The sequence below is a fragment of the Bactrocera oleae genome, chromosome 3 (assembly GCF_042242935.1).
Source record: "Bactrocera oleae isolate idBacOlea1 chromosome 3, idBacOlea1, whole genome shotgun sequence".
Classification (NCBI taxonomy): Eukaryota; Metazoa; Arthropoda; class Insecta; order Diptera; family Tephritidae; genus Bactrocera; species Bactrocera oleae.
Window position 1 is genome coordinate 50600092 of NC_091537.1, and position 19168 is coordinate 50619259.

The 19168-nt window shown below is 33.8% G+C and overlaps 1 long non-coding RNA gene across 1 annotated transcript in view; it reads right to left on the bottom strand.

Annotated features, from left to right (window-relative positions):
• Positions 1 to 8830: 8830 nt before the first annotated feature.
• The window catches only part of LOC118680111 (uncharacterized), a 78918-nt gene continuing 68580 nt past the window's right edge, over positions 8831 to 19168 (bottom strand). Inside the window, exons 2-3 of the long non-coding RNA XR_011395250.1 lie at positions 11835 to 12126; positions 8831 to 10484 (exon numbers count right to left, since the gene is read on the bottom strand). This is a non-coding gene — a long non-coding RNA (uncharacterized lncRNA). The remainder of the gene's footprint in view (positions 10485 to 11834; positions 12127 to 19168) is intronic.

A 19168-nucleotide genomic window follows, 5' to 3' on the forward strand; every position in this document is an offset into this window, starting at 1 on the left:
TTGTTTTGCACCCTGCTTTGAGCGTGTAGCTTCTGCGGGTGTGACTTTGGCTTTATCATCATCAGCCATTTTTGGAATTTCTAATGATAGAGGTGTTCGTGGTTTAACCTCTTTTGATTTATCAGATTGCATTTATAACTCTTTGAATTAAATTGAAAGCTATTAAAATAGTTTTGTATTAAATATTTGCTATAATACGGTTGTAGTAAAAAAATTTTAGTTTGCTGCCCAAAGCTGTAGTTAAAAAAAATTTTTTTTTTTTTTGAAAATAATTGTAAAATTAATCTGTTGTAATTTTTTTTTTTTTTTATTCATCGGACAAGTCAATTTATTTTATTAAAAATTATGTCCGTGTTATTATTATCTTAAAAATTGCCGAAATTGCTTACTGGGTATTCGTTTCACTCGCGAATAATTTGTATATTTTGTATGTATGTATATTCGTTTTTATTATATGTATCTATATACATTTGTTTAAAAGGAACGCGAAAATAAAATTGTTCTTAACAACAAATGTAGATATATATCTGCATACCTATGTATGTTAATTTTAATTTTCATATTTTTGTATATGCTAATCCGTTTTGACCGTATACTTTTTAGTTATATTGACATGTGTACATATACATATATGTACATGCATACATGTAACGCGTTTTTGTAAAGTTTTGCTGAGAGTGCCTATATTTATATATATATATATATTTGTAAATATATTACTTTTTATGTATATTTTTTAAGAGAATATATAAGAGATATGAGAAGAGTAAAAAGGTTGGGTTGCGGTATATATGTAGCGCAGGAAATATGCCAATGTTTAAGAAAATATGTGTACATACATAAATGCCGATAATGTTCTTGTTGTTTTTTTTTTCTTTCTGCCTTTGCTTATATGTTCTAAGCGATCCTGCTTGTTGCTTTATCGGCCCAAGGGGTATCAGTGAAAAGTGTGCAAGTCGATGAACTTGACTTATAAAATTTTTTGTACTTTTTCTAGTGGTGTGTTTGGAGACACGAATTAAGCAGGCAGGTATTTGAACAACAGTAATTTTTTTTATTTTTATTTGAACTTTTAGAAGTAGTTAATTTATGTATGTACCATATGATTATGTATGCATATATGTATGTTGTTAAAAGGATGTTACTTGCGGTTAATATTTTTCGCGGCAAAGTTTTAAAGCCCAAAAATTTTATATTTAAATTATAGGTATTTGCACATATGTATGTATGTATTTCTGTAATATATATGAGTTTTTGTTAGCCTTTGCTTATGCGTTATAAGCGATCCTGCTTGTTGCTTTATTAGCCCAAGGGGTACCGCTGAAAATATCGCAAGCAGGAATACTTGACTTTGAAAATTTTATTATTATTTTTTTTTTGTTTTAAAGAATATAACAGTGTGTTTGGAGGCACGAAATAAGCTGAGGCAGGTACCGTATAATATATATATATATATATATTTTTGTTCTTTTTCAGTTATATCGTTCGGTTATTTATTTCTACCGAAATACCGATACGATGTAACTAACATACATATGTACATATGCGCATAAAATATCTCTATTTGCAAATTAAATCGGAATGGACTCACTTTTTTTCCCGCCAAGGGTTTATGGGTAGCAATACTTCCTTTCTCTTCTTTTTTTATTATGGTTGTGTTAAATCGCGCCCGTTTTTAATTTTTAGGTCTTTTTTTTATATTTTAGTTGGTTTCGCGCCCGTTTGTTGTAATTTAATTTAACCACTTAGTATAGTATGTATGTTAGTACTTATGTTTTGAAAAGATTTCACTTTTTTATTTGATTTTTTTTTTTTTGATAGGTGCCTTTCAAGGAGGTTCGAAGGACCATTTAGTTACTCACTTTGCTTTTATTCTTTCCGAAAGACAATTTCACTTAAATATAATATAATATTTTAAATTATTTAATGTTAAATACACTTGACTTTGATTTGATATAAAATTTCACTTTTAAATATTATTATATTTTAAATTCTTTAAGGTTAAATACACTTGATTTTTATTTGATATAAAATTTCACTTTTTATATATTATAATATTTTAAATTCTTTAAGTTTAAATACACTTGATTTTGGGGCACCTCCGGACAAACTTCGCTGCTACGGTTTTTCCTTTACGAACTGGTGTCGAGAAACGAAAGAGAGCCATTCTGGTCTGAACAATCCTTTTTGTTTATTTGGGTGGTGAAAAGATGATGATTGAAGTGTCGGTGTGTAGTGTGGTTGGTTAGTTGTACAAGTATATGGTTGTGTTGGTGGGTGATATGGTGTGTTGTAGGTGGTGTATGATGTTGCATTGTGTTATGTTGTGTTGTATGATGTTGTACGGTGGGTTGTGAGCTTAGTTGTCGCGGGATTAGAAGTCGCATGAACACATTGATCTCATCAACGAGTTCTCAATTGCATTAGAGAATATACATACATACGCTCAAACAATCCGTGCATACTTATGCACAAAGTGTATTGATCTCTTCAACGAGCTCTCAATTTCACGAGCACATAAATATATACTAACAAGTCCGTGTATTAGGGTGTACCTAAATACATCAACATAAGGACATAAGAAATATTATTGAATTAAAAGTGCGATTTTTATCAATTAAATAAAATAATATATTCAAAATAAAACCACAACAAAATCATATCGCAAGTAAATTCAGTTTACAATGAAAATTAATAAAAGGTTATATATTAATAATTCATTGAAACATTATATAAATAACATAACAAAATTGGTTAATGGCGGCAAAAGTCAAACTACACTTGTAGGAGCTACACGCCCAAAACAGGTTGACAAATTTATTTCTGAGAGTGACAGATTAACACGATACTGCACTCGATTTTCATCTTCACCGATTCAAGACATCTCTGAATCGTTATTGGAAATAAAAAAACAAAATATTGACAATTTTTGGAGTCGTCTCCAAACGGCTCATGACGCCATTGTAGATTATGACAATTCAGATCTAGCACACGATTTTAAATCATCGGCTTACGCGCTATACGAAAACTGCTTAGACCATTACGAAGAAACAAAAGCTATGATTTCTGATCAATTAAAGCTAATAAAAGCAATTGCACCTACTCCACATCAGCGAGTAGAGCTGCCACAAGTACAAATTCAAGAGGCAAGTTCAGGCATCCATCTCGAGGTGCCCGCATGTGACACAGAAATATTTTATGGAGGTTATGAAGAATGGCCGTCCTTCCGGGACATGTTCACTGCTGTATACATCAACCATCCAAAATTATCAAAAGCGCAAAAATTATATTACCTCCGATACAAAACTAAAGGTCAAGCAGGCGCAATAGTAAAACAGTTCGCACTAAATGACGACAATTTTAATTTGGCTTGGGAAGCTCTAACATCTAGATATGAAAATGAAACAATATTGGTCCATAAACAAGTAACGACACTAATAAACTTGCCTAAAATTCAAAAAGAAACAAGTGAAGAATTTATAAGACTACAATCCACTGTTTCAAACTGTTTGTCGGTTTTATCGACACAAAATATTCCCACAGACAGCTGGGACCCTATACTGATAAACATATGCACTGCCGCATTACCAGAAAAATCGTTACTTTTATGGGAGCAATCGCTCTCATTACGAAAGAAATGCCCCACGTGGCAACAAATGAAAGACTTTCTAACTACCCAGTACGAAATCGCTGAAAGGGTAGACAAAAAGCTAATTAAAACAAAAATTGTACAACATGGCCAAAAAAGAAGCTCCAATAGACTCCAAGCTAGTAGCAAAAATAAATTAAACAGAAGATTTTACAAATCTCAATCGTTCACATCCGAACTAAATAAATATACGTCATGCGAAATATGCACAAGAGTGCATAAACTACAATCTTGCGAGAAATTCAAAAAATTAAAAATTAAAGAAAGAAACTATTTCGTGAGATCAAAAAAATTATGTACAAATTGCTTATATTGTTACAAAAGACACCACTCAATGCTTCATTACAGCAAATTTCCCATATCACCCCAAAGAAGCGTTTTTACAAAAAGAACCACAGGTTTAGTTTCAACTGCAAATCCCGAAGACCAAAATACCGAAATTTGCCAACTGACACCACGTTGCTCAAAGGCACAAAACACTCAAACGCTACACAGCGAAATACAAAATAGGGTATTACTACCCACAGCAGTCATCTCCATCGAACATCGAGGAGAACAACTTAGAGCCCTAATAGACCAAGGATCACAACGATCCTTCATAGCGTCTAGGGTACAAAATAGGCTAGAACTGTCAACAAAACTAGCCAATTTTGAAATCACGGGAATGGGCAGAAGAGTAGTCCAAAACTCAAACAAAATCTGTCCCATTACCCTAACTTCCCCCAAAGCGAATAAGCGCATTAAAGCAGAAGCTATTGTCTTACCGCAACTTACAAATATGCTTCCAAGCTATCATATAAATAGCAAGTATTGGCAAAAGGTTTCACACCTAAAGCTAGCAGATCCCAACTGCAACACCCCCGCTCAAATAGACATTCTATTAGGCAGCGACCTTATACCGCAAATAATGCTTGAAGGTGTTGAAAAAATTTCAACAACCCTTCCAGCCCAAAATACCATTTTCGGTTGGATCCTATGTGGACTAGTTACGGAGCCAGTTACCACTATGACAACTCAAGTTGAGGAAATCTCAAATGAATACCTCAATTCACAATTGAAAAAATTTCGGGAGTTGGAAAAACGCCCCCTCATATCAATTACAACCCCAGAAGATCAGTATTGTAAAGACTTCTACAAAGCCACAACTGCTCGATCAAATACGATACGTCGTACGACTACCACCAAAGCCACAATCTTCCAACACTCTACAAATTGGCACAAAAAACTATGTCAGAGTTTCTTCAGACAACCCCAGTGTTAAAAACACAAATATCTATAATTCAACCAAATCATCGAGATATATTACTAAGTATTCGAAAAAAAAATTTGTTGTACACTAATTTCCTTAAATTTGAAAAGGGCAGTACAACATAAAAATACAGGGGATCCAATGGAATGCGATATCTGATCAGCTTTCATATCCTACTGAATCAATATCCGCATTATCCGCAATAACATTTTTGACCCCGTAGGATGGCTTTCGCCAATTATGATACAAGCGAAAATCCTAATTCTTCTTCACTTAGAAAAATGGTCACAATCCTCAAACAATCTTAACGATATCCGAATCTACCGATTCTTGGCCACAATCGCCCACTTCCATACATAGTATCGTCCGCAACATACGAGTAATTGTAATAGAAAGTCCAAAAATCGACTTTTCTCTTACTATAGTGCCTCATAGTTGCCTAAATTTTCATAATCAAATACAATTCAAAATTAAAGTTAAGGAATCACCATACTTGCAATGTGATACAGTGACGCACCCAGACTTACAAAAGCAAAGGTCGCACTTATCGCATCTATCTAAGCGCTCTTCATACGGGTAGTTTATGGGAAACACTTGTAAAAGTTGTAAGTCTCAGTTCGAAAAAGTGAGCGAAAATCACAAATCTCACTCTCGCATGATCCCTCTTCAAAAGTTTGAAAGGAGCACCCATTCTGGCCATATCTGAGCCAGGCGTGGAGTCGCTATCCTCATAAGCCGATAATAAAGAGATTGAAAATAATTGCTGATAATACAGAAAAGGCAAATCATAAACAATCCGCATAAAAAATCGATTCAAGAAAAAAATCGTAAATACAATCACTCCTTATTGTATTGCCAACTATAAAACCAAAAAAATTGTCAGAATATAGTTGCGTATCTCAAGTCTATACCACAATACAAATCGCAAGCAAAACCACTTGTTCTTGAGAAGTTGATTAAAACCAAAATTGCTTCTTACAGCTAATATTCGCGCCTCGGCTACTCCATCAACAGTACGCCGAAATACATTCAACAGCACATATGTGTAATATTAGGCAAAATATTCGCCTAGGGGGCCCAGGATGTTTAACTGAGCTAAGCCTCAGTACCACCACTCTCTCCGGTAACAACTGGCGCACCCTAATGCAACACACCACACCAGAGAACAATCACAGGTTCTCACCACTCGATGAAAACACAACATAACACGGCACCTGTACATCTAACAAAAGGGACGGGATCGTCGCCCTCACATCATCTTTCGCTTATCGTCTACGGGCCTGAGCGCCACACATACCTTCGCTAAAATAATTCGTTCGGACACCAGTTCCCGCGCGCTACCGCATCAATTCAAGCCGATCCCCACGGCGTTCGATTCCATCAATTATTATATTATATATTTAATTTCGTTTGTCTGAAATATATTGTCAGTAAATGCGGAATAAACTAAAATTATTGATTTACCAAGCCACTTGCGTTTATTTTATATTGAATCGAGTGTTAGTGTTGGATCACTGGTGTGTGCTCCTACGTAAATTGTGTATAGATTTATTCAAACTTAAACACCCAACATTTATTAAGATTAAAAATTCGCGCTTAACATAAACATAGAACACATAGAAACTATTTACATTTATATTTGTTGCAGATTTATGAGTTATTTTCGTTTGAATGTGGAATTATTTTTTTTTACTAAATGCGATGAAGTAAAGTTACCACAAACTCTCAGTTTCTCTGCTGCAGGTTCACCGGTATAAAGTGAGCACTTAGATACAAATGTGATAGCGAACATTTGTTGTGAACGAGGCTTAATTTTGTTTCTGCTTGGTGAGCATGACAAATGATTTGTCAAACGTATTCAATAACCTTACAGTCATTGAACAAACAACATCATATTTTTGCATTGTGATGAAATTTTGTACCGAAAAGTGATGATTTAAGGAAAGCATTAAATTTTTGTTTCCATTTGAAGAAAAGTGCTGCATATTCAAATCGAATGCTTGTCGAGGCATATGGTGATCACGTTCTATCAGGAACAAACAAAACAAGGTGGTTTCAACAGTTCAGAGATAATGATTTTTATGTGAGAAATGAAGACAAAAGGGTGGAAAATAGGTGCCACATAAATTTAATGAAAAAAACACTTGTAAAATGAAAAACTTGAAACATGAAAACTTTATTTATTTTAAGAATCCTAAAGGGAGAACGCTTTGTGTTTGGTGGGATCAGAAGGGTGTGGTATATCATGACCTTCTAAAACCAGATGAAACTGTTAATACTAATCGCTACAGACAACAAATGATCTATTTGAACTATGTATTGATCGAAAAACGACCAGAATGGGTCAGAAGACACGGCAAAGTAATTTTGTTACACGACAATACACCAGCACATAATGCAAAATCGGTTCATGATGCAATCTAAGTACTCGGCTGGGAGCTGTAGAGTACATTGTTTAATCGATGGGCATTCACGCATTGGTTGAGCAGCACTCGACTCCTACGCTGAAGTCGAAAATTGGATATCTGATTGGTTCGCATCTATATATCTAGGATTGTTAAGGAAGTTTTCGATATTTTGAACACCGTATTTATGTGCAGTGGAAAAGGCACAAAGGACTAAAGAGGAGAAAAACGTAATTTATTGTCAAAAATGTAATTTTACTCAAAAAGTATATTCCTAGGAATAGCCGATTATACCGACTCTTTATATTCGAAACCCTTCCCACGGTCCCTTAATTTTATTTTTAGCAAATTGTTGCCAAAGTGTAGTTTGTCTCGTCCAGCTTTTTCTCCAGAGGCTCAACAAATATCTCACCTCTCTATGTATTTATTCAAAATAACAGATCAAAATAGTTTAAAATTAAAAATAAAATAGTTTTTTTACTTATCGTTCAAATATCTTAAAACCTGCTTATCATTGATCATGCTGAGACATTACAAGACTATAGACATAAACAAACATAAATTTATATGCATGCATTCAATACAAATATAATATATTTACTTAGAATACTACTACCTACAAGAACAATGACAGTCATCTGACCGGCAATATGACAGTCACAGCTGAAAAAATTTTGTCAGCACGCAGAACAAAGTTTTTATCATTTTCCTAAGAGCCTTGTGCAAAAACTGATGTAAACAAACGTGTGTGATTTTGCACCTCCCTTTAACATATGGATATTCGGAATTGATTCACTATATATCTACACTGCTCACTAAATCTTTCACAAGTGAAAAACTTTTTTGCGCAGTATATAATAGAATTTTTATACCCTGAACAGGGTATATTAAGTTTGCCACGAAGTTTGTAACACCCAGAAGGAAACGTCGGAGACCCTATAAAATATATATATAAATGATTAGTATGATGAACTGAGTTGATTTAGCCATGTACGTCTGTCTGTCTGTCCGTCTGTGCGTCTGTCTGTATATATACAAACTAGTCCCTCAGTTTTTAAGCTATCGATCTGAAATGCAAAATGCACCTGTCCTTTTCTCAAACAGGAGCTTCTCATTTGTCGGAATGACCGATATCGGACCACTATAGCATATAGCTGCGATACAAACTGAACAATCGGAATCAAGTGTTTGTATGGGAAACTCTTTCATTTGTCGAGGTATCTTCACGAAATTAGACACGAGTTCTTGCTTAAGGCAAAAATTTAATCTCCGATGAAATTATTCAGATCATATAAACTGAACAATCGGAATGAAGTGCTTGTATGGAAAACTCTTTCATTTGACGAGAAATCTTTACGAAATTTGGCACGTATCATTATTTAAAGCATTAATGCAATCTCCGAAGAAATTGTAAAGATCGGATGACGATAGCATATAGCTGCCATACAAACTGAACAATCGGAATCAAGTGCTTGCATGGAAAACTTTTTCATTTGACTTCCGAAATTCGGCATGGATTATTATTTAAGGCAGTGTTTTTCAATCTGTGGGTCGCGACCCCTAAGGGGGTCGCAAAGCCTTACTCGGGGGGTCGCCAGCTGAAAGAAAAAGTCGAGGTTCTTACACAACAAAAACACAATTTTAATGAGAAAGATATGCTTGTTTATTTTTCATTAATTTATCAAATTGTGGTGTTATTTTTGAAACATTAATAATTTAATCATTTTCTAATTGCAGTCTATTTCTCTTTTTAGTTTAAATGTCTACCATTGAAGAAAATGTCAGTATGAAGTGGCGAATGGCACTAATAATTTAAGAGCTTCCCTTGCCAGCTCTGGATATTCGTGTTTTCTTTTCATCCAAAATACGTCGACAATTTGCAAATAAAATTCCATTTTAAGCATGCCATCAGTAGCTAATTCTAGAAGACATTCTTTCATTTTTGTGTTGACATCAGCCAGATTTATTGATTTGTCCAAAAAAGGGCTTAAAATCCATCTACACCCATTGTCAGCTTCAGAGTGCAAGTCTGGAAAGTATGTCAAAAGTTTATCTTGTAAATTATGCAAGCTTTGTATCATGCAAGGAATATGAGCCGATACTGCAAAACTTTGGTCTGATGCATTATCTTCAACAATCTTCTGAGCCCACGGAAAAGACTCAAACATTTTGTTTTGCAGAGAGGTCGACCACAAACGAAGTTTTGCGTGAAATGCTTTTACTTTATCTTTAGCTGTTAAAATCTTTTCTTCTCTTCCTTGAAGGTTCTTGTTCAAATTGTTTAGGTGGCTAAAAAGATCTGCCAAAAATGCTAATTTCAAGAGCCAAATAGGGTCAGAAAAACGGTAAGCATATTCTGATTTTGCATCTTGTAAGAACATTAACAATTCAGCTCTCAGTTCCAGAACTCTTGTCAATACCTTTCCTTTTGATAGCCACCTGATCTCTGTGTGATAAAGGAGATTTTGATGAAGCGAGCCCATATCTTCACAAACGATTCTGAATAGCCGGGTTTGCAAAGCTTTACCTTTGATAGAATTCACAATTTTTATTACCTCCTTGAGCACGTCATTTAAATCAGAAGGTATTACCTTAGCAGCAAGAGCCTGTCAATGAAGAAAACAGTGTGTCCAGGATATTTTTGGTATTATCGATTTTAATTTTGCATGAGTCCGCTATTTTTGCCAGTCATAGCTTTAGCGCCATCGCTACAAATAGCGATACATTTTTTCCAATCAATATCGTAGTCGCAAGTGCTTTCTAAAAACATATCGTACAAACACTGGCCAGCAGTGTTTGCAGGAAGTGCTTTGCAAAATAAGATTTCTTCCGTAATACTGTCATCTGCTTCAAAGCGCACAAATACTACAAACTGTGCACAGTCGGAAACATCTGTAGATCCATCGAACTGCAAGGCAAAATGTTGGCTATTCTTTAATTTTTCGACTACTTGTTCTTGAATATCCTTGGCCATATCGTTTATTCTGCGTGAAATAGTATTGTCAGAAAGTGGTATTTTTTTTAATTTGTTTGCCTCCTGCTTACTGACCATAATTTCAACCATATCGAGTGCCGCTAGCAAAATAAGATTTTCGGCAATTGTATGTGGTTTCCCTGCTTTAGCAACTCGATATGCGACTTTGTAGCTAGCTAATAACGTTGACTCGTTGACACTGGATGCCTGAAAATAAACCAAACAATATACAAGTGAACAGTCAATAAAAATTAAGGACGCGGAACCTTTGCACACCGAAATTAAGTATAATCATAAGTTGTATACAAATAACAAAGAAATAAACTCCAACAGTAAAAATATAGTATAAAACAAGTAAGGAAGGGCTAAGTTCGGATGTAACCAAACATTTTATATTCTCGCAAAGTCAAATGGTATACTCATTTGAGATTTCTTTGTCGATTGGCTGATATTTTCGGTAGAAGGTCAACTATAGGCACTGGGGACCACATATTTAGTACTCAGGGGCTTGAACAGTTTTGGTTCGATTTAGACAATTTTTGGTCACAAGGTGGCATACTTTAAACGTATTATTCAGGCACAGTTTTACCCAGATATAATCATTGTTGCTTGATATGCATAGTCGAAAGTGAAAGAATCAGATGGAATTGAAAATGGTGTTATATGGGAAATAGGCATGGTGGTAGTCCGATTTCGTCCATTTTCGCACTATAACATAGAAATATGAAAAGAACGTCATGCACCGAATTTGGTTTAAATCGGTTAAGCACATCCCAAGATATGGGTTTTCACCTAAAAGTGGTCTGTGCCACGCCCACTGCCTAATTTTGAACGCGGTTCCTATAAAGTCATCTCATACCATCCCAGAGATAAAATTTAATGTCTCTGGCGTGTTAAGTGCTTGATTTATCACGCTTTTAGTAGTTTTTGACTGGGCGGAGTTGCCACCCGATTTCAACTATTTTCACACCGTCAATAGAAGTGCTAAAAACATTTGCTTCCAGTGAATTTTGTTATAATAGCATTAGCGGTTTAGGAGATATGCACATTAAACCTATTAGAGGCGGGACCACGCCCATTTTTTAAAAATACTTTAACTGCAGATGCCCCTTCCTAATGTGATCCTGTGTAACAAATAACAGTCTTGTATCTTATTGCGGAGCTTAGTTATGGCAATTTATTTGTTTTTGATGAATGGCGTTTTGTGGGCGTGGCAGTGGTCCGATTACGCCCATCTGCAATACCAACCGTCTCAAGGTACCAAGAAACATGTCTACCAAGTTTCATAAAGATATCTCAATTTTTACCCAAGTTACAGCTTGTACGGACGGACAGACGGACAGACAGTCATCCTGATCATTTATATATATATAACCCTGTATCTAACTCGATTAGTTTTAGGTGATACAAACAATCGTTAGGTGAACAAAACTGTTATACTCTGTAGCAACATGTTGCGAGAGTATAAAAATAGTATTATTGTGAAAAAAGGTTGGGGCGCTTTTTAAGAGCTGATTTATAGTGCACCCCACGCTTTTTCATTATTTTCTTACTTACCTGAATTATAGTATAATATTTTGCTGCTGACTAAGAGCTTTCAACTTTCGTTCAAAGAAATCCAACGGCTTATCAGCTTCTTTTTGATACTTGGTTGTGAGATGCCGCATACGCTTTGACGGTTTTATACTCTCACGTGATAAAACATCGCCGCAAATTACACATTGATGTTTATTATTTACGACTATGAACCCGTATTTCAAATAACTGTCATCATAATGCCTATTTTTTTTCGGATTCGATTCACCACCACCGCTATTGATACTCGTACCAGATGTTGAAGGCTGCGATCCTTTGAGAAATTTATCCATTTTATATTTTTATGAACTCATGGGCGACTACGCTTAACTAAGTGATAAAAGTTGAAACAAAAACAAACAACATTGCGGGTGGCGCGCGCGGGACGCTTGCTGTTACGGCAACGACAATCATGTCGTGCGGTGTGGCAACGTCGCCGTCGCCGATGCAGTATGACCCGCGCGAATAATAGATAAATTTGCCCAAATAGGAAAAAATTATTACCTAACGTATGTAGTCTTTTAATTAAAATTAAATTATTTCTTTGACTTACTATGACACAAGGGGGTCGCCAGAATATTTCAACCTGTAAAGGGGTCGCGAAATCAAAAAGATTAAAAAACACTGATTTAAGGCAATTATCTAATCGCCAAAGAAATTGTATAGATCGGATGACTATGACATGTAGCTACCATATTAACTGAACGATCGGAGTAAAGTGCTTGCATGGAAACTTTTTTTAGTTGACGAGGTATCTTCACGAAATTAGACACGAGTTCTTGCTTAAGGAAACAAATTATTCTCCGCAGAAATTGGTCAGATCAGATCACTATAATATATAGCTGCCATACAAATTGAACGTTCGGAATCAAGTTCATGTAAGGGGCCTTTGTATTTGTGAAGGGTATTATAGCTTCGGTGCAACCGATGTTAACGTTTTTTCTTGTTTTTCTTTAATAAATTCAAATTTGTAATTAAAATTAGTTATAATAACATACGAGTACATAAATATAAAAAAGGAGTGCAACAAATATATAACTAAATATTAAATAAAGAAAAGAAATTTTCACTTGATTCCATGCGTGCTCCCCTCAAAAGCTCTGCTGTACATGTTTCTCCAGATCATGGCTATTTCGGAATTTAAAAATGCCTAAATAAAAATGATAATTAACTAAAAATATAATTTTATTTAAAACTTAATAATAAATTACATATATTATATTTGAAAGCTACTTCGTTATATAATATATTTATCTTTAAGAATCTCGAAATTCGAGATACCCAGCTGTAAGTCTGTAAATACTTGTAAAATTCTCTACAAATTCTTTTTAAAAAAATTTTTCATACGGTGAACCGTTTTCGAGATAGAGGGCGGAGAGCGCGCGGTCACGGCATCACTTCAGGTCAACTGGTGCCTCCGGTCAAAAACGCGCCATATATAGTTGATGAACTATCGATAAATCAATGATTATAAATATTTGTCAATTTTTATTAACTATTATATTATATTTTATCATTTTTTCCTAACCTATCCACTTTTTATTCAGTATTAATTTATTTAACAACACTTACCTGCCCATGAAATTGCAGAATTGTTAATGAAAATATAGCAATTACATTTGAATTTAAACCTTATTAATATCAATAACTTCTTACATGATAATGTAAGATTAGGATGCAGGAAAGCGGGCTTGCAATGCTCTTTAGCTTGTGGCTAATGTAATGGGCAAGCTTGTCTCAATGCTCTACCATATCAGAGCGACATTAACGAAGATGGAACTTTTGACCCCGAAATCATGGAAGAACTTGAAACAAATGTCGTTGAAGACGATAATGAAGACCAGTTTGAAATTTACCAGCAGCCGGAAGACGACGATGAAGAGGAAGAAGATGATTAAAATTATAAATTGTAGTTTTTGTACCCTTTATTCCATTTTTTTTTACTTTTAATAAAAATAAATGTATTGAATGATATTTTTTAATAAATTTTTTTTATTTTTTTTTATCATGTAAGAAGTTATTAATATTAATAAGGTTTAAATTCAAATATAATTGCTATATTTTCATTAACAATTCTGCAATTTCATGGGCAGGTAAGTGTTGTTAAATAAATTAATACTGAATAAAAAGTGGATAGGTTAGGAAAAAATGATAAAATATAATATAATAGTTAATAAAAATTGACAAATATTTATAATCATTGATTTATCGATAGTTCATCAACTATATATGGCGCGTTTTTGACCGGAGGCACCAGTTGACCTGAAGTGATGCCGTGACCGCGCGCTCTCCACCCTCTATCTCGAAAACGGTTCACCGTATGAAAAATTTTTTTAAAAAAAATTTGTAGAGAATTTTATATTCTACAATATTGATAATAAATACCAATAGCAAAAAACCCATAGGAAATGAGATATTTACAAAAAAAGCGCAAAAAACCGATTTTTGTGACCTTTGACCTTGAAATTTAATTGTTGCGTACACCCTACCATATGTAGGTTTTGAGACAACTTTTAGGGTGTCAATATACAAGTATTTACAGACTTACAGCTGGGTACCTCGAATTCCGAGGTGAACTTACTATAATGACTGGACTATAACACCAAAATAGTTTTTGCACAGAATCACGAAACACTCTGGTTTATCGCACGGAATAACAGCTACTATGCAGCTGGTTGCTGTCTCTTTTCGACTTATACATAATTTGCTTTTGGAAAAATCATAAACATTGACGGTCGTTTTATTGTTCATTTGATTGTCAGTGGTGACAGTACTAAGGAATGCAGCTATTTCATTCTTACATGTGTCAAGCTATAGTAAGCAATATAAATCATAAGGGTCTCTTTTTAACAATACTACTGACATAACAAATGTAAGTGTATTGGTGAATTCATCAGCAGTTTCTTATAGGGTTAAGAGCATGCATATATTCAAAGATACATAAATAGATGTATACAAATGTTATGGTACATATATTGATTCTAAAAATAAATTAGACAGTTGCTTATAAATGTATGCACTTGAAAATTTCGTATCGCACAAAATTACCACTTTCACCAGAAGTTTCAACACAGTTACACATTTATTCTTCTAGCACTAAAACCAACGCACACTTTCTTTTTTAATTAATTTTTAATATAACGTACTAAGTTACACGTGTGCTCGAATCTGGGTTGAAATCGGTTAAGCAGATCCCAAGATATGGGTTTTCACCTAAAAGTGGGCGGTGTCACGACCACTACTAATTTTGAACGCGGTTCCTATAAAGTCATCTCATACCATCCCAGAGATAAAATTTAATGTCTCTGGCGTGTTTAGTGCTTGATTTATCGCGTTTTTAGTAGTTTTTAACAGTACCGGTATATGGGGAGTGGGCGGAGTTGCCACCCGATTTCAACTATTTTCACACTGTGGGTAAAGGTTCTAAAAACATTTGCTTCCAGTGAATTTTGTTATTATAGAATTAGCGGCTTATGAGATATACACATTAAACGGATTAGGGGCGGGACCTCGCTCACTTAAAAAAAAAGAACCTTAATGTGATCCTGTGTACCAAATAACAGTCTTGTATCTTATTGTGGAGCTTAGTTATGGGAATTTATTTGTTTTTGATTAATGGCGTTTTGTGGGCGTGGCAGTGGTCCGATTACGCCCATCTGCAATACCAACCGTCTCACGGTACCAAGAAACATGTCTACCAAGTGTCATAAAGATATCTCAATTTTTACTCAAGTTGGAGCTTGCACGGAAGGGCGGACGGACGGACGGACAGACAGTCACCCGGATTTCAATTTATATATATAATCATTTATATATATATCATTTATATATATATAACCCTATATCTAACTCGATTAGTCTTAGGTGATACAAACAACTGTTAGGTGAACAAAACTATTATACTCTGTAGGAACAGGTTGCGAGAGTATAAAAAATAGTAATAAACAATACACATATAGAGGAAATTATGGCTTTACAGTTTTTTGGCTCGGGCTATGAAACAATTAAATAACATATTAAGCAATAATGAAATATAATATGATCTGGAAGAACCTACGTATTTCCGCTTGATTTACTTGTATTTAAATTTTCCAAGCTAATGTTAAGGCGCTTTGCATGATTATGCAAGTTTGAAGTATTATCGCAAAACTTTATCAAAATTTTGCAATGAATGCATATAGCATCCTTATTGTTAATTTTTTCGAAATCTTCCCAAATTTTTAATATGGGAGCACTTTTCTTAAAATCCCGTTTTTTTTGCACTCTATCGAAAGTTTCTTACAAAAGAAACGAAGTTGTGAAATACATATTTATGGAACCGTAAGCTTGAAAAAACAAATGAGGGAAGATATGAGAAATTATGTTACCATACATATGTACATATTTTTCATAGAATTGGCTGCAAAAAGAGAATAAGAAAAGAGGAGCAACGTAATTTATTTGGCGTTGCCATGCTTATTTTTGTGCGGATATTTTATATCGGAGTTTCATTAACTTTGTTATGAGTAAATACTTGTACAATGTACTCGATACCCACCAATTACTTGTGCACACGTATTGAAGACAAAAAATACTTGGAGTACTCGAGTATTTACTTCGATGTACTGGTATCGGAACTTCACTATATACAAATAAATTTAATTAGATAAGTAAGAATTGAAAATTGTAGAAAAGGAAAAGAAGAACCATAATAAAATCAGATTCAAAATATTTCTATTCGAATACAAGTCTTTTCTGTCCTGCACCAGCGGTAAGATATTAAAGAACTGTATTGAGTTTTAACACTCATTTTCCATTTTCTATTAATATTTTTCTTAATTAAACGCAGTACTGTTCTACTCCACCTGCTTTGTAGTAGTTTTTTTTTGACGGGTTAAGTTGATATCTATAATACCGAATTTCATCACATCATCGACTAAAAGCTTTTCGAAAATAATTTTTTCCATATATTAATTCGTAATGCACTTATGTATACACCTACCCAAAAAATTTCATTGTCATTAGAATCTTACTTAAATAGAAAATCATCGTTAGGTCTACTTTTTTGTTAATTGTCTCGTTTGCCTCGCTTGTGCAATATCAACTTATCAACTAAAGAGTACTATGTTTTTGTAGTTTTTTTGCTATTGTTGAAATAAATGGTAAATTTTCTGTCGTATTCTGCGCAGGATTGTCTTTTTATACAATATGAAAAAAATTAGTCTAATCATCTGTATGGTATTATATGAAAATTGACCCAGTGTTGAAAAAATTGTGATGTATTAACTCAAAAATATAGTGTTGTGAACGGTGTTTTCTTCCCGATAAGCTAGCTTCTTTGTTAAATTTTAGGTTTAGCTCTGCAACTTTGCATCCAGCATCATACCAAATTTTTCCCTTGGTGGAGTACGGGATTACTTCATTTTGAATATATAAGGGGATATCTACTTCATTTTGAATATATAAGGGGGTCTTTTGTTACTGTAAACTTCGTCTCATTTAAAGTTACATACTATTAAGCAAGTAGATCAGTGATCGATTGTAGAGTGTTTAGAACAAATTTAAATTGATAAATTGGTATGAGAACCTTTTCTTTAACTAAGTTTTTTAGTCTTCCGATGATGACAGTTTCAAGTAGCTTTGATAAAACATTGCTGCCTGAAAGTTTTGACGTTATGCCAATGTAAGCTTCAGCAATTATGCAGTCGAAACCAGGAGTTTTTATTGTTTTAATGTAGTTTTGATGAAATTTACAACTTGTTTGTTGCATTTCTATTTCACATTGCGAAGCTTCTAGCTGCGGTAAGGTACCATGGAACGCGAATAGACTAAATGCTTTAGCTAGTTTCTCTAAAAAAAAATTTCTTATTTTAAACGGTCATTTAGAATAAGATATATTGGCGAGTAGTCTAAATTTAAATACCAGCCATTTCCTTATGTAACGAAGTCCTTCAATATTTTCCGAATGATGGAAAAATTTATTAGTGTGTAGGTGGGCTTTATAGAGCAGTAATACTTCTCTTTCCAAGACGAGAGTCAACCGATCTGGTCATAGCTTGATATTCAAATTTGGAAATACAAATCAAATTCCCTAAATATTTGTAGTTTTATTGCTCTTACATAACCGTGTTTTGAAGAGCAGGTGCTATTGCATAGAAAATTTAATTTTTAAAGTTCTTATCCTAATGTAGGTGCTCATTAGTAGAAAAAAACACAATGGCTCGCTGGTGTATGAGTATCATTTAATTACAATATATGTTCTTTGTATTTAATGAAATTTTTCATTGTTCTGACAAAAATAGGTTTTATACTCAAACATAAAATTATATGCATTTATATTGCAATACGCATGCATACAATGCATATAAATAAACGTATGCATTGATTTAAAATAAGAAACATTTCAGAACGAATACAGTCCACTAATCTTAAATATGTATAATCAAATATACAATATTTAACATTCATACATACATAAACAAACATATAAACTTATTATATATGCAGTTATATGCAACACGCATACATTTATATATATGCACATATGCACTTAAAAACCACCCTATGCCATGCAGCCAACCAATGTTCTACATACATATGGTCATACATACACACATGTAATGAGTTGTATACTTTAAAACAACCACATGTGGTATACATGCAAGCATACACACATACATATACATTTTATTAGATGAGTAAGATTTGTAAATAGTATAAAAGAATGAAACTTTTCTCAGCTCAATAAAGTCTTTTTCCTCACCTTAGCGGTAAGACATTTAGAAACGTTATTGAGTTTACTCATTGGTCCTTCGAGCACTAATAGAGAGTTCAGCCAAAATAAGCCTTGTCATTAAAGAAATCACAGGCAATATAAAAATAAAAAGTCCTGTTTGAGAAGCAGACAATACACATATTTTGGTCTTACAAACCAAAAATTTTAAGTTCTGATATACATATAGGCAACAAAAACAAAAAGCTGTATTTATAAATGATGCAAAAAAAAAAGTCCAATAAGTTACACAGGCATAAAAAGGCCCTGTTTAAAACACAGGCATATTTAAAAAAAAAAAAAAAACAAGTAAGGAAGGGCTCAGTTCGGATGTAACCGAACATCTTATACTCACGCAAAGTCAAATGGTATACTCGTTTGAGATTTCTTTGTGGATTGATAAGATAAACCTTGTCATTAAAAAAAGCTTGCAATATGGAAATAAAAAGTCCTGTTTGAGAAGAAAACAGGCAATATACATAATTTGTTCTTACAAACAAAAATAATAAATCCTGTTAAAAGTACAGGCAAATTTAAAAAAGAAACAAAAAACAGTAAGACAGGT